The 16,610-nt window shown below is 44.8% G+C and overlaps 1 protein-coding gene across 4 annotated transcripts in view; it reads left to right on the plus strand.

Annotated features, from left to right (window-relative positions):
• The first annotated feature begins 2,854 nt into the window (after positions 1–2,854).
• GNB4 (G protein subunit beta 4) overlaps positions 2,855–16,610 on the plus strand; it is a 56,680-nt gene continuing 42,924 nt past the window's right edge. The window contains exon 1 of one of the 4 annotated variants that reach the window (XM_072996226.2): positions 2,855–3,167. The gene's annotated coding sequence lies outside the window, so the exon portion shown is untranslated. Of the gene's footprint in view, positions 3,168–10,363; positions 10,520–10,550; positions 10,663–16,610 lie in introns of those variants that run through there. The other 3 variants (XM_078389631.1, XM_078389632.1, XM_078389633.1) reach the window with 3 other exon arrangements.

Genomic DNA, 16,610 nt, shown 5'->3' on the forward strand with positions numbered 1-16,610 from the left:
TTAACCTTGTTTGCTAAGTGCAATTGTAAGCTTCCTTGGATTCCATTTATGGGGCAAACAGGGGATATAAATCAAATAAATAAATACCTAAAACTATGGAAAATCTAATTGATGCCACCTTTTAACATCTGGAGAAGCTGTGGTGTTTTTAAGATGTCTGTATCCAGAAGAAAGAAAACAGTCACATGGTTAGTGATAACTGATTTTAAAAACATGTAGCAGTAGATAATCACAAATGGCAGTAAAGCACAGTGAGATCTATTAATTCATCAGTTTTATTTCAATTAGTACATTTTTTACAGCTATGACAATAAACACCAAATAAATATGACAAATTGTGAGGAAATCAATACTGAACGCCTGAACAGATGGAGTCATTCAATTGTCCACATTGATTATCATCCCAGGAAATAAACTTTCAAAGACATTGTTCTTGAACTGGGATATGATATGTGCTGATGTATACATTAAAATTGGTACTGCTTGCGACATCTTAATGCAACTAATGCATAATATAATAGATAGGCTATAGCTCAATGCTAAAGAACATACTGTACTTCTCATCTAGAAGATCTCAGGTTCAACCTTTTGCATCTTAAGGTGAAGAGCTAAAAAATGCTCTGGAGAGCAGCCACAAGTGTTTTGGGCAGTGCCAGTCTAAAGGGGCCAACAATTTTAAGGCAATGTGTTCTCTAAGGCTTTCACAGCCAGGAAATCAACAAAGCCTGGCTCCCAGCAGACAGAGTTTTAGCTCCTCTCCTCTGAAGAGGCTAGCCACAGAGACTGGCAAAACATTAGGAAGAAAAACCTCCAAAACACGCCCAAACACCCCGAAAAACCCACAACAACCATCAGTCTTACGGCAACTTCCTATGTCCATGTGATACCAAATTGACAAGAATCTATTAATGCACTCAAAATATCTCGATCTACTAACAACAAAAAGATAAAAAGAAAAAGATGGTTGGGTCTTAAGGAGCATAGGCAGTCATTAAGGACATGCCAAATTGATGAATAGTACATTTGGAACTATGTTCATGGATACCTCCTGCTGGATAGCTCAGTGGTTTGGGGACCCACTGGTTGGAAGTTCAAAATTCATAGGGTTCCATAAGTTCAAAGTAACTTGACAGCACATAACAGCATAATGAGAGCAGTGCTGATAAACTGTCATGGAAAACTCTTGGTTGACCGGTCTAGTAATTCACTAATTCATTTAAATATTATTGAGGAAGGTGATAAAGATATTGGCATAAAGAAGACAACGAGAATCATTTGGTTTATCTCAGGCTACATTCTTCCACATATAAAGATCTGTTATGAACATACCCAGCACTGAAAACTAATGTACTTGACAGACTAAACTCTTAAGAGGCAAAAATGGCAAAGAATTTCTGGCTGGTCCTCTGCGGTGTGGCTTTGAAAGACACAGAAGGTCAGTAAGAACAAAACGATGGGCAACATTTCTCTGTGAGACTGGTTCCTTTATTAAGGCTGTGTATTAGAATCTGTGACTGAGTGGGTGTTTTGTTTGTTCTTCACTTGTCTTTAGAATGGAACACATGATAGAAAGATGCAATACCGCAACTCCACTGCCATCAGTGAGGTCTAAGGGTCTGCAGTTTCTCTAATGACCTTGAACCAGAGTTCCCTTGGAATCACTCAGCCCCTTGTTTCTTTCCTGGTTTCTGCCGGTGTGATCGACTAAGGCGGGGTGGGCAATTAATTTCTATAGGGCGGGCACATGAAAAATCTGAACTGTGTTCGGGGGTCGAACCAACTTTACTTAAAAATAAAATGAAACAATGATGTTATGATTGTTTTTATTTTAAACTTGTTAATCTTCACAAGTACTAAAGAGGTTTTTTGCGGTATGTTAAAGATAAGCAACTGATCAATTTTGGCAAAAAGCTATAAATGGTTTTGATGTCCGGCAGGCTGGAGAGGAGCGGCTCACGGGCCGTATGTGGTCCTCGGGCTGCACTTTGCCCAGGTCTAAGGAGATGAACTTCATGAGATATCTGTTTGTCATGTTGAGTATCTCCAATCTGTGATCTGAGCACTCGTGGCCACCTTGATGGAGCTAAAAAGGTCTACACCTGGGCAAAGTCTAACTAGAGCTACTTGCTTAGAAAGCTCACATACCTAAGGGCGGCCCTGTTATTAGGCAGCATGCACTGGCTGCCTAAGATGACATACTACGGAAAGGTAGTTCTATGCGTGCAGCACAGCTCACCCTATAAGGAAGTAAGATTCAGCTGTCAGTCTAGCAAGGAAGGGAACATCTTGCTTAACATCTCAGAGTGCAAAAGATCTTTAGCCAGCCCTATGCCACCCTATGCCACCCAAGCGTGGAGGGCAACTTGGCACGTCCGCCTTTACAGCAAAAACAATAAAAAAATCTTGGAGCACCTTAAAGACTTACTGCTTTTGTTTGGCAGGGAAGCTTTTGTGGACCATGGAGTGGGTGTCATGGCTCCAAATCTCATGCCAAATAAAACATAATCGTCTTTAAGGTGGCATGAAGCTCGTTGTTGTCCTGCGGCTTCACCAGGGAAGAAAAGCAGGATTCTTGGGAACTATGAACATTATAATTATTCCTGCGTTCTTGGTCCCCTTTGTTCCAACAAAAAGAAGGGGTGAAAATGACGTGGTTGTTCTCCTTTGGGCCACCCCTGCTAAAAAAGAGGGACTCGCCTGCCCCATGGCGATATCACCGTGTGGGAAATGGGGAGGTTTCGGACTACGCCCTGCTGTTTGGCAGAAAATCCTCTTCGCCTGTCTTCTTTTCTTTTCTTCTGCTCCTTAGAGGGAGTGATCCCAGCCGCAAGGAAAGCAATTTCTCTTTAACGTCATTGACGTCAGAGATGCGAAACCATAGCAACTGTCCATCACGTTGGATGAGCACACGAGGGAAGTGGGAAGAGAGAGAGAGAGAGAGAGAGAGAGAGAGAAAAGAACTGCTCTAGTTCAATTCAGGCTTCGGAGCGGTCGAAGTGCACAATGGACGCATTTATTTTGTGACATTCAGAGCTGATTCTTAAAAAAAGAGAGAGAGGGAGAGGGAAGAAGGCCAGCCACGAGAAAAGCGCAACGGAGGCAAAGACGGCGACGCCAGGGGGGCAAAAGGAAAAGAGAGAGAGAGCGCGCGCGAAATCGCAAGTATTGTGCGTACATCCTCTTGCCCGATCTCAAATCCTAAAAATACGCGGCGGTCGCCTTCGATCCAGTGATGCCAAAAAAAAAAAAAAAAAAAAAAAAAAAAAAAAAAAGCAAAGGGCGGTCGATTGCTGCGGAAAGGTCACCGGCTTGCGCGGAGGCTGCGCGCCCGCGCGCCCCAATGAGCTGCTGCTCTCAAATTCTGCCCCGCTCGCGTTATTTAAAAAAAAAAAACTAAACCAACCGGGGTCTGGGAAAGGAAATGGGGCGGAATGGGCGTGCGGGATGTAGGGGCAAATCCCAGCTCTCCGCAGGAGAGGGGATTCCCTCCCCCCCCGCCGCCGGCGCCGCCGCCCCTTCGCGAAAGGGACCGGCTTTGCCTGGCGTGGCGGAAAATAGCTGGCGACGCCCACTCACAAAAACAACAGCAGCAACAGCAGAAGAACCCAGTTTTTTTTAAAAAAATCTGTCTCCCTCCCTCTGCTTCTCCGATCCAGTATTAATAACGTGAGCATTGGTGCGGCGCGCTTTTTGCGCGCACGCGTGGCTTTCCTGGAAGGCAGGGGCAGACGGAGCCAGGCTACCCAAACCAGGGGCGACGAGGGCTTGGAAGCCACACCTAGACACCCGTTTGTTTCCTTCCTTCCTTCCCTACCTCCTTTCTTCCTTCGTTCCTTCCCTCCTTCCCTCCTTCCTTCCCGGCCTCCCGCCAGGCACTTTCTCCGCGGCTTCCCGAGTTTCGCGGAAATCCCAGGGGCGGATCAAAGGACACCCGTGGGCGTGACAGCGACGCGCGGCCGCGAGGACTGGGTTGCGGGGTCAGGCGGAATGGGTGTCGAGAGCCGCCCTTTCTCTTCCAACCCCCCCCCCTCGCCCGCCCCGCCAGCTCTCGCTTCTGGTTGGGGAGGTTTCTAGTCCCTCGCAAAATGGTTTGCCTTTGGCGGGGTTCTGACGGACAAGACAACAACCCGTAGGAGGGGGCCGTTCACACGACTTAATTTGCTCCGCCTTGGTTCCTGCGTTGGTTGCCCAGCCTGAGGCTACAAGTGGTTGAGATCTGTGTTCCAGTGCTGCGGAACCTCACGGTGGCTCCGTCTAGCTTTTTAGCTAGTACAGTGCATTTGAATTAAAAAATAAATAAATCCGTGTTCGTCTGCACCTCTGGCACAATCAGCCGGTGCATCTTGTCCAGATTGACATGAAGGTATGCGGAAGGCTTCTCTGAAGCCCATACGCATCTGATGAGTTAGGTGGCTGTCCAGGAAAACACAGATTCCAGTAAACCCAGCGACGGCATGGGGGGGGGTCTTAAATACGAGGCAGCAAAGGTGATATTTGCATGGAAACTGCAAGGTGATTCCCTTCTAAGAGTTGGGTGTTCATGGGCGTAATGGGTGCTGCGCTGTGCTTTGTGGTGTACATGCGTGTGTATCTATCTGTAAATCCATAAGGCTATTCAAAAGGTCATCTGGAGTGGATTACATCTGATGAGGATTTCACCACTGGCCACATGAGCCGGTGGAATCCTGGAATCCATTTCCTTCATCTCGTTTCCAAACAGGTGGTAGATATTGCCACAAACCAAGGATTCTGACTGCGAGTTTGATAGGCGGAAATGTGGTGATGGCAGAATGCAGCAGTTCCGATGTGGACTGCGTTGGTGGTTTGTGACCCTAGTATTGGAGCAAATGCTACTTGTGTGGAAAGAGGATTTCTTCCCTCCATGGCAAATGGAACATTGGGGTCTAAAAGTGTTGCTTCACTTTTTGTCTCTTTCAAGTCTACAAATTATTAGAGCCGTTTGTCTGGCAGAGAAAATGCTTCCCAACAAAAATTGTATTCAAAACCTGTTCCATTCTCTCCCCCCAAACCCTATCGCTGGCTGCAAAATTATTCTATCCTTATTCGGGTAGAAATGCATGTTAAATGTACATTAAATGTACGTAGAGGCTTCCGAAAAGGCAGTGAAGTTTGCGTACTGTACATGACTCGCTGCCTGAAGAGGAATCGGCATTGCATTTTTTTCAAAGTGCAGAGATGTGCGCAGGCAAAATGGTGCCATACTCTAGACTATAACCACTCCTGGCAGGTTTGCTGCAGCAGAGGTGCCCCATTAGGTGGGTACATCGTGCCACTCCTAGCATGACACATGCAGTTTCCGCTAGGTTGATGCCAGAGAATCAGACTCCATGAATGAAGATGGTTAAAGGAGATTGAAAAGGCATATTGCGTGGTCTTCCATACCATGTAGAACTGGTGGGAATTGTAGTTTTTGAAGAAGTAGCTGTGTTTGTCTGTGCAAGCGTTTGAGACAAATAAATGATTTAGAGAGAGAAAACGCTGTGACTCCTTAAAGACTTACTGTTGTATTTTAATGGATCAAGGCCACAAATGTGGGAGGACGTGGACTTAATTCTACAAATGCTTACATTAAAATATAGCAGTTTTTCTTAAAGGGTGCCACTACATTGCTTTCTCTCTCTCTCTTTAAATTTTTTATACAGGTGGAAAGAAATCTTCCGGTGGATTTCTTCCTGTGGTTCATAGAAATGACATAGGATCATAGCCGCCCAGAGTGGTAGAATATATCAGATGCGCGGGATATAAATCGAACAAACAAACAAACAAATAAACAAACAAACAAATAAATAAATGGCCTTGCCATGTAATTCTTGTGCAAAAAAAGGCACAGTTCTCAGGCAGGCGGTGTGGCGCATTAAAGAATATTTCACATAGGGGGAATGCCAGTTGCAAGAGGGAGTAATATGAAATCCCAAACCCTTCTCAAAAGGATAAACGTTGAACATTCATGAAGCAAACCGATCCACAACATTTTTTTAACAGTTTCCAACTTTTCTCTCTCTCACTTCCCTTTTAAATGAAATTTCTTACCAAAAAGGTAGACCCGTGCTTTGGATAAACTTTCCATATAGTCTTAGTGTGGATAATGATGCTGTGAGCAATTTTGCATCCGTCAAGACCAAACTATGTGTGACATTAAATGCAGCACTTTTTACAAAGCCGTGCTGGTGGGCTTCCGCAGGAGGGTCTCTGCAGTTTGCAGAAGGAGGTTATTAATCCTTTGTTTTTATGTGCTATGGTCCAAATGAAAATCTCTCTCCCCTTTAAAGGTATTACCAGTCTAGGGGTTGGGGCTAAACAAATGCTAGAAACACCCAGCCTAGAATCTACAAATTAATTCTCCCAACAAAACCTCTAAAAGGCTTTTATTTTTATTATGAATTTATATAAATACAGATATTTGTGGCTTTGGAACCAGAACTGTGTAGACATTTTGCAAGAAACTATGAACCATCTTTTGAGTTTAAATGTAAAACATTTGGTGGGTCAGTGTGTGGTATAGTTGTGAACGAGTGGGGGACCAGGGCTCAGAAGACCTGATTACAAATTCCCATTCAGCATGACATTTACTGGGTGGCATGAGGCCAGTCACTCTCTTTCGGTGTGTTCTACTTTACAGGGTTATTGTGAAGATAAAGTAGGGGAGGAAGAGAGCTCATTGGACAAAAATACAAATTTAATACAAATAAATCATATCATTTTATGATATCTATATCATATCTATTTTATCACTGTATCTATGTCTAAGTTAGCTTTTAAAGTTCAAGGATTTAACTCTGTCCTGATTTATGCATTACAGTGGTGCCCCGCATGACGATGATAATCCGTTCCATAGAAATTGCTGTCTTGTAAAAACATCGTCTTGCGAAAACCGTTTCCCCACTGGAATGCATTGAAACCCGTTTAATGCGTTCCAATGGGGAAAAATTGTCGTTTTGCAAAGATAGCCCATAGGGCAGCCATTTTGCGAAGCACCAATCAGCTGTTAAAATGGCTGTCCTTCGAAGCATCAGTCCCGAAAACACCCGTTTTGTGAAGCGCCAATCAGTGCCAAAATCATCGTCTTGCGAGAGAAACAGTTTGCGAGGCACGGACCCAAATATCATCCAGCGAAAATCGCCCATTGGAAACACTGTTTCCAATGGGCAAATCGCTATAGCGACCGCAAAACCTCATCGTCATGCAGATCTGTCATTTTGCGAGGTCGTCTAGCGGGGCACCACTGTATTTATATGATGTTACTATACGTAGTTATTACTATTTAACCAAACTCTGAGAGGCAGTGGAGGACAGGAGGGCCTGGCATGCTCTGGTCCATGGGGTCATGAAGACTCGGACATGACTTAACAACAATAAAAATAGTTATTATTCTATCATAGTCTTTCTTTAAAGAACTGAAGGCTCTGTATATCTGCTGCTATTTAATCTTCACCTTGTGGAGTATATTAAGCTGAGAAAGAATGACTGGCTCAGGTTCACCCAATGAGCTTTATGACTGGATGTGGCTTCAAACTTGGTTGTTTCTTCGCCAATGCTTTAGCTAGCATTGGAGACAGGCAAAATCCAGGTCTCACCCAATCTGCAGCCTATGCGTATTTACAGTGCTGAACACAGTGCATTGTGCAGCTAACAGAACACGTAAGATTGCACTGCAGTTGGTTAAAAAGTATTTGTTTTGTTGGTGCTTAATTCCTGCCACTATGTTAATCTATGTGTATGGTAAACGCATGGAGGATGAAAGATGACTGTGATTCTTGGCTCTGTTTATTTGAACACTGTGTTGGCAGTCACCCTCATGTCTGTATATTGATTTTGGGTGTCTGTAGAGAGAAGCCTCTGATCACCTCTTTGCTTTCTCATAATTGCAATTTCCAGTTGTTCGTATTACTAAATGAATGGAACATACAGTATGTGCATAGAATTGTATGTGCCTAGGTTAGAGTTGAGGGTAAGTTTTTAATAGCTGTGTTCAGGTAAGAATGATACTTTTGGACCACTATCTTCAGAATTTCCTAGCCAATACAGCTTATGTTTTTACTTGTAAGTAAATCCTCTTAACTCTTAAAGGATTCCTTTGTAAATTGCATAGGAGTACAATCATGCAGCCTGAGCTTATGAATGTTTATTCACAAGTACAATGTGAAATTGGTTGTTGTGGGTTTTTTGGGCTCTGTGGCCATGTTCTGAAGGTTGTTCTTCCTAACGTTTCACCAGTCTCTGTGGCCGGCATTTTAGCACTCTGAAGATGCCGGCCACAGAGACTGGCGAAACGTTAGGAAGAACAACCTTCAGAACACGGCCAAAGAGCCCGAAAAACCCACAACAACCATTAGATCCCAGCTGTGAAAGCCTTCGTGAATACAATGTGAAATTTATTCCCAAGTAATAAATTGAGTCCACAGGACTACAAGGTTATTACTCCTGAGTAAAAAGGGACTAAGGAAACAAATAGCCAAAAATGTATGCCTATAACAACAATAAAATTGCTTATTCTGGTATGAAAATATCATCCATTAGAAGGAATCATGGTTAATATTTTTGTCGTACATGTATTAACCTCCATATAGTTGCATCAGAAAAATTGTTCCAGTGTTTGTTCCAGAGTTGAAGAAGACTATTCTGTTTAGAGTATCCACCCTTGTACTCTTAAAAGAATAATTTCTCTTACAGGACAAACAACGTTATTGTTCCTGTGTGCCATCAGATTGCTTCCGATTTAAGGTGCCATTAGTAGGCTTTTGAGGAATGTGAGCTGCTCAAGACATGATTTGCCATTACTGCTGTCCAGTAAATTTCCATGGTTAAACAGGGATTTGAATCCAGGTCTCCCAGTTTGTAGCACAGCAGTTTATCCTCTATAGCTCTAAACTGTTTTATGATTCAATTTAAAATTATATGTAAATTTGTAGGATGATTATTCAGGAGAAGGAAGAAGTGTGGTTTTAGGCATTTCAGATCTTTAAATTAACTGAACTGTTTAACCAACACACTGATGGGAAAGCCCTATGGAGTACATAGGGTGGTGCTGCAGATCCTAAAGCTACATTCAGAAGCAAGTCATGACAGCTCCCAAAGAAGGTTGTTATGTGCTGTCAAGTCACCCTTGGCTTATAGTGACCCCATCTTCAAAATGTCCTGTCTTCACCTGCCCTGCTCAGGTCTTGTAAAATCAAGCCTCTGGGAATTGGTCTGTCTCGTATTTAGTCTTGCTGTTTTCCTGCTGCTTTCAACCTTTCCCAGATTTTTGTCTTTTCCAGAGAATCCTGTCTCCTCATGATGTGCCCAAAGTAGGACAATCTCAGTTTCAACATGTTTACTTCCAGAGACAGTTCAGGTGTGATTTGATCTAGGACCCACTTGTTCATCTTTCTGGCTGTCCAGGATATCTGCAAATCTCTTTGAAGGAGTCATACAATATACGTGTGGATTTCAATATTCAGGGGCATGGCGCTTTGGTCTATTTTTTTTTCATACCCTGTTTTGAGAGCTTCTGAAGGGTACCAGTGCAGAACCTAAATGTCTGGTCTGATGCTCCAGCTGTGCTCCACTTCTTGCAATCCAGGGTCATCCTGAGAAAACAAGACTCCCTGGAAAAGAGGATAATTTTAGGAAAAGTTGAAGGAAAATTGGCTCAAGAAAGGAAACTACAGTGTTGAGTTTGCAAGACCTGAGCAGGGCTGTTAATGATATAACTGTCTTTAGTTCACAGGGCTGGCGTAATGTTGAAGCAACATGATGGCTTTCAAGTGCGTTACAATGCAAAATGTACTCCTGTAATTTGTTGTGAGCCACTTGGACCTTTGTGTGGAAAAGTAATATCCCCTCAGTATTAAAACAGAAAAGCAGCCTGAGCCAAAGATACTTTCATCAGAAACAAGTCCCACTGAGATGAATGAGAGTTACACTCCAGAAAATCGTTATAAAGCGGTACTCGTTACTTGCGCTTCCCAAGACCCCTTACTCTTCGTGAAATTAAACCCTAAGTAGGCAATTTGAGGTCCGCTGGATTAAACCAAAGTCCCAATGTTCATCGTATTCCCGTCCGATGTGAAGGCGCAAAACAGCACCCTTGCTCTCCCCCCCCCCGCCTTCAAAGTTCCTTGCCCTTTTCCCCTTCCTTGTCCCACCCATTCGGTCTGTGGACTGTTCCACTGGAATTGCACGGGGGGGGTGGCGGCGGCAGCCGCAGCGCCGGCGATAACAAACAAGGAAACTTGGGCAGTACCAGGAGGCGCAGCGAGTGACGGCGGGCGGAAGAAGGGGGGAAGGGAGGAAAGGGCAGCCCGGCGGCCACACCTCCTCGAAACTTGTAGCCGCGGGCGGTGTTGTGATTGGCTGGCTCGCCGTCTTAGGGCAGGGACAAGGGGAGGATGATTGGCAGGTCGCGTGGGGACGCCCCTTGGCTTGCCTCAGCTTGAGAGAACGAGAGGCCTGGATCGCCTGGGCTTGGCCTTTTTTCCCCGTCCTCGTTTTCTTCTCTTCGCTGAGGTAAACCTAGGTGGGTGTGGACGGGTCTCCTTGGCGGTGAAGGCGACGAAGCTGCTCGAAGGGCTTTTCTGTGAGGCGAGCCCCCTGAAACGCCACCCTCTCTCACTTTTCCCGCCCTTTTCAGCGTGGAAGGGAAACTGAGGTGTTGTAAGGGTAGGAGCGCCCCGGCGGTTGAGGAGGCCCCACAAGTGTGGGGGTCGGGGGGGGGAGAAAAGAGACCGTTGGGATGATTGGGGGTGGTGGTGGAGGACTACTCTGGGCGTGGCAGGAGGGGCCCGAAGGACGCCCGCCCGCAGCCCTCCAAGCGGGCGGGGTTGCAACTTCCCGCATTCCTCAGGCGGTCGCCCATGGACGGCCCGGGGGTGGGTGGGGGTGGAGGATGGGATTTGTAGGGCGACGGGTTGGGAAAGGCGGCTGTAGCGGCGGCATGGGGTTAGGGCATGAGAGGGGGGGAAAATGTAAGAGATTGGTTCTTCCCCCTCAGCCTTGTGTGCAAGTTTACTGGGAAGTAAATAGCCTTGAGTTAATTAGGCGGCAATCCTAATTACTGGTGTGCTGTACTGGTTAGGGTCGGGTGGGAGAGATCCTGGCTCTCAGTCCCCGGCCAGGCATGACTCTCAATGGGTGACATTGGGGCAGCCGCTGTTTTTCAGCCTCTTCTCCCTCACTGGCTTATAGGGAAAGGGAAGGCAAAGAATGGTGTCTGCCGGTGATGGGTAAAATTCGGCTCTCCAGCTGGTGTTGGGACTTCACCTCTCATCATCCATGGGCATTGGCCAGGGATGATGGAAGAGGCAAGGTAGCAAAATGTGGAGGGTTAGGCATAGTGCGTGCCTTGGGTATGCCATGCTGGGCACCTTGGGAAATGGTGAGGTAGCTGTAAACAAGTATTTTTATTTATTTGATTTGATTTGTACCCCGCCTATGTGGACCAATGGACCACTCCATGAGTGATCCCTAATTTGTACTTTTTTTCCTGGGTAAATGTGCAGTGAGTGAGCTTCATGTTATACAGCAGAAATTTATAATGAATGAATGCACATAAGATTACACTGTTACTCCAGATAAAGTGGTCATAGGGTTATTGGGTCAGGATACAGACAAAGGCGTGTAGGGGTGGCTTGGGAGGAGACCTCATCTTAAGAAAGATCCTCTTGGTATGCAGTAACTGGCCTGGTTATGATTCTTTGCTCTATGAAAATGAAAGAGCAACTGGCAGATGATGTTTTGCTAGATAGACTTTATGTTTCAAGTTAGCATAAGGTTCCTTTTATGTGTATAAAGGATAGCACATAGAGCGAGAGAGAGAGAGTAATGACTGAAAGTCTTGGAAAAAAGAGTGTATAACCTGAAAGATATTCTTGAGGAAACTTATTGCATTCTTAACAATATGAAAGTATACTGTATATTTAAGAGATGGCTTTTAAAAAAACCCCACCTACTCTGGTTTTCTTTAACCATATTTCTGCTGCACCACAGATTTCATACTAAATTATATCAGGGTAGCTAGTATATTTTAGTTCTTCCCAGTGTTTAGGTTTAATAGTGAAAATGCTTGAGAAAAGAGTGGATTGCTTTGGATAGTTAGAGTTGTAGAATATGCTTTCTTGAGTACTTGGCTGGGGAAGGATTTCTCTCCTTAAAAGCCTTCTTGTTGGTCAAAACTCTTAGTTTGCTTCTGTTCTGATGCTTTGTAGCAGTATGTGGATGCTAAGAATATATCCGTGTGTCAGATATGCATGAGTGGGAAGCAGAAAAATAATTTCCACCTGTGTGTGTATCATCTTTTTAAAAAAATGGAATTAGTATTAGGGAGAGGGAGAGCAGGCATTTTTTATAGCTGGGGAAACAGCTTGGGGAGGGGATACTAATTTTAATCTGTTGTAGCAAAAATAACAAGAAGTTCTGTGGAATCTTAAAAGACAAATCAATTAGTCTTTTGCTTGGCATAGTCTTTTGTAGACTACAGCTCACTTCAGATCTTCAAATGTAGTAATTACAGCATTGTCCAGTATTTTGTTGCCTAGACACTGTTCTCCTCACTGTATGACTGTATGCCCATTCTTGCATTGGTCATGTATCTGGTCATGCAACAGGGATCTTGTTGGGGAGGACTTTTATGTGATTACCATTCTGCTGTGCATTTGGGCGATAGGATACAAGCTAATATGTAATTTTTCTTTCCACTTAAAATAAATATTCTATATCTGGTATTATATCAGCAATGGTGTGAAGGGATTGATAATGAATCTGGAAGAACAGGCATTGGAATCTGTTGACTAAGTATATTCGGTCATTACTAATAATGAGCAAAACAACCATTGTATTCTCGAAGGCTTTCACTGCTGGGATCTGATGGTTGTTTTGAGTTTTTCGGCATAGCACAGAGTTCTGACTCCTGTCCTCTGAAGATGCCGGCCACAGAGACTGGCAAAACGTTAGGAAGAACAACCTTCAGAACATAGCCAAAGAGCCCGAACAACCATCAAAACAACAATTGTTATCAGTTTCCCCCAATCTATTACCAGTCAAATATTTTCGACATCTACAATTCTTGGCTGTTGCTGGGTTAATTTTGCATTCTAAAACATATGGAGAACATAAGGTTGGGAAAGACTGTTCAGTGCGTTATTGAAACCTTGATATGGGCGTGTTTAGTATGTGTGCGTTACGTGAATGCTCCCAAACACTTAATATTGCAATAAACAGACTCTGCAAGCAATGTACTTTGACACATTTCACCTCATTCATGGAAATTAGCTCAATGTGCCTGTAGTGGCATGTGTGAAATAAGTCTTTTCTGTATTCACACATGGCACTACAGGCACATTGCCATGCTGTGATAATGGATACCATAATTATAAATTGCAATATCACTGGCAAATCGTAGCGCATGTGACACAAATTCTGCAAAGAAACTTCAAATCAACATATCACCATACCTCCACACATTTCTCTTTGAGGTACAAGATTCAGTATGGGTTTGTTTAGAGCTATGGTAGTATGTTGATTTGAAGTCCCTTTGTAGAATATGTGTCATATGTGCTGTGATTTGCCAGTGAGGTTGTCATTTACTACTGTGTCATCCATTAAGTTCAGTACTAGTGCTGCCTTGCTTTACTGCAAAATGGCTGAATTATCTTGGCAGAGCTGTGCTGTTGTAAGGCTGAAATTATGTCATTGGCCATGGATGTTAATTATTTATTTATTGTTTCTTGTCCCTCTTCTAATTTCCCTGTATTTTGAGGCTCCCAAAGGCCACTCCTTGGAACCCCTTGGTGGTTTAAGAATAAAGATGGGTACAAATTAATTCAGCCTGGGGTGATAAAAATTGTCTGTGTTCCTGCCCAGTTGCCCCACTTACATGCCACTGCACCCTGCCTGGGTTATCATCCTTTGCTGGCTGCCCAGCCTGGGAAGGAGGTCGGGTTTCCCTTCCTGCCTCCTTCAGCAGCCAACCATTCAAGGGCTGCACAGGGAGAATTCTTGTCCCGCCACCTCATTGGAGTGGGGCAGTGGGGGGGGAGGGAACACACAGCACCCATGGTGCCTTGTTGACAAATTTCATTGCCCTGGACTGACTTAATTTGTGCCCATATCTATTTAGGAATGTTAATTTGAAGATTAATATCTGCAGCTGACGAATCGTCAGCCTTCATAGGTTTAGAGTTGTGCTAAAGGTTTCTAGCCAATATTTGACTTGATGCAAATTATGGAAAATATGGTTGAATGTGAAGAGATACATCTGCATCTTAGAGCTATGGACTGCCTTTAAGTGTGTAGTAATTGTACTTGTACTGATGGTACTTCCAGAGAGCGCTATTTCTGTTTATTACACGTATTATAACACATGATGAGTCATGGCAGTCCACTGTGCACATAAGGGTTGTTTGAAGTTAGATTGTTGTTTTAAGATATATTGTTGATATATCTTAAAAAATATTTACTACCAGTAATACTGCTATTTGTTTAGAAAGTTCAGATCAATTTACATGACCCCAGGGGTTTTCTGTTTAGTATTAATCAGTTTCATAGCTGCAGCCTGTTTGACTTCAACATTTTATTTATTGAAATCTTTATATTCCATATTGAATCTAGTGGGTCTGTAAGGTGACTAGTAGAATATTTTAAATATCTAATGTAAATTAAATCAGGATTAGAAAACAAATTAATTGTAGGGAAAAAAACATTGACTGAAATCCTATAGCTTAATTATATTGTATTGTATAAGGCAGATCACTTGCAAGAATAAATAGCATCCTAATGCTTTCTATTGTGTGCCTTCATAACAATCCTGTGAGATAGGCCATTATCCTAGCTTTTTAGAATTGGCCCTTGAAACTACCGTATTTGCCAGCGCACAAGGCGACCGGCCGTATAAGACGACCCCCCCAACAGGAGGAGGAAGAGGGGAAACAGGTGGGTGGCGGGCAGGCGGACGCAGCATGGCAGCGAGAGGGCGAGGAAGAGCGGAAGAGGGTGAGCGGCCGGCGGCAGGAGGAAGAGGAAAAGGGAAACGGGTGGGTGGCGGGGGAGCGAGCCCAAGCCAGTCCACCTTTTTGCAGAGGCCTCTCTTTTATTCGCCCCCCCCCCCCCACGCACGCATGCTCCTCCAGCGGGAGAGCCCCGGGACTCTCAGCTGGGGCCCCCTACCCCCCCTGGAAGAAAAGCAAAGCAAAGCAAAGTGTGCTGCTTATATACTGTCCTATAGCGCTTCAAGCACTCTCTGGGTGGTTTACAATTTAATTATGCAGGCTACACATTGCCCCCCCCAGCGAGCTGGGTACTCATTTTACCGATCTCTCCCGGGGGGATCGGGCAGCCGTGCAGCTGCTTCATCACCTCCGCCAGCATCTGGTTGCAGAGGGCGGAGTAAGGGTTCGTCCGGACCAGTTGCTGGTGGGCAAAGGGGCTGCCAAGGTGGGCCGCTTGTTCAAAGTCCCTCCTGGCCTCCTCCTCCCGACCTCCCAGCCACTGGATCAGGCCGTGCTGCACGAACCCTTGGCGGGCCACCAGGCCACTCTCCTGGCAGTCGCTTTCCTGGGAGACGGGGGGGGGGGTTTCAGAAGAAGCTGGGAGGTCCAGCACTGCTGTGGGGGTGTAGCTCTGGGACCTGGGCGGAGCTGGCTCAGCGGCGGCTGGCTCAGCGGTGCGGGGCGGTGGGCAACTCAGGCATGGCAGGCTGTGCTTCCCTCCCTCTAGACCGACTGCCTGCCTGCCTTCCTCCCCGGCCAGCACGGCCCCGCGTCATTTAGTGCACCCGGCGTACAAGACGACCCCCCCACTTGGAGGCATGTATTTGGGCTCAAAAAGTCATCTTGTACGCTGGCAAATATGGTAATACTGTAGTGCAGCCAGGTGATACTTGAGCAGAAATGTCAGTCAAGACTATCATAGGTCCTAGTTCAGGTATTCTGTCTATAAGTACACTGTGTCTGTTTTCTGCCTTCAGGGATATAGAGTACATCATCGGTTAAATTCTCCCCCCCACTCCCACCCCCAATTATGTAACTAATTTTCCAGTTAATGGGGATTTCTCTGCTTAGGTATGATTCTGTTTACAGAGCCAGAGCTCCCGTAAAATATTTGCTTTGTAGCCAAGGGTATTTTGATGAGTCCTGGGAAGAGTGCCAGAAATACATAAGACCACAGTCATGGAAAACCAGGAGAAGGAACGGTAAAGAAGAATCAACTTGACTGACCACTCAACAGGAGATCCAAATATAGCACTGTGTGGAGCTGTGGGTGTTCCTGATTTCTCAGATCCTGTATCGCTTAGATGCACAACCTGGAACTGGGGAGAAGCAAGGGAACAGGAGATTCAGAGGCTGAGACACTCCAGAACTGTTTGGAAGTGCACTGTGTGTTGACTGGAACTCTTTCCCCCCTTTGTGTTATGAAAGAAAAAGAAGCCACTGTCCAAATCACCTACCCTGTTTCCCTGAAAATAAGACCTCACCTGAAATAAGCCCTAGTTTGATTTTTCAGGATGCTCGTAATACAAGCCCTACCCCAAAATAAGCCCTAGTTAAGTGAAAGCCCACCCTCCACCGTTGTGTAGCAAACAGAGGATGACATGACTGTATTTGAATAAATATAGA

Source organism: Pogona vitticeps, chromosome 3, assembly GCF_051106095.1.
Source record: "Pogona vitticeps strain Pit_001003342236 chromosome 3, PviZW2.1, whole genome shotgun sequence".
Lineage (NCBI taxonomy): Eukaryota > Metazoa > Chordata > Lepidosauria > Squamata > Agamidae > Pogona > Pogona vitticeps.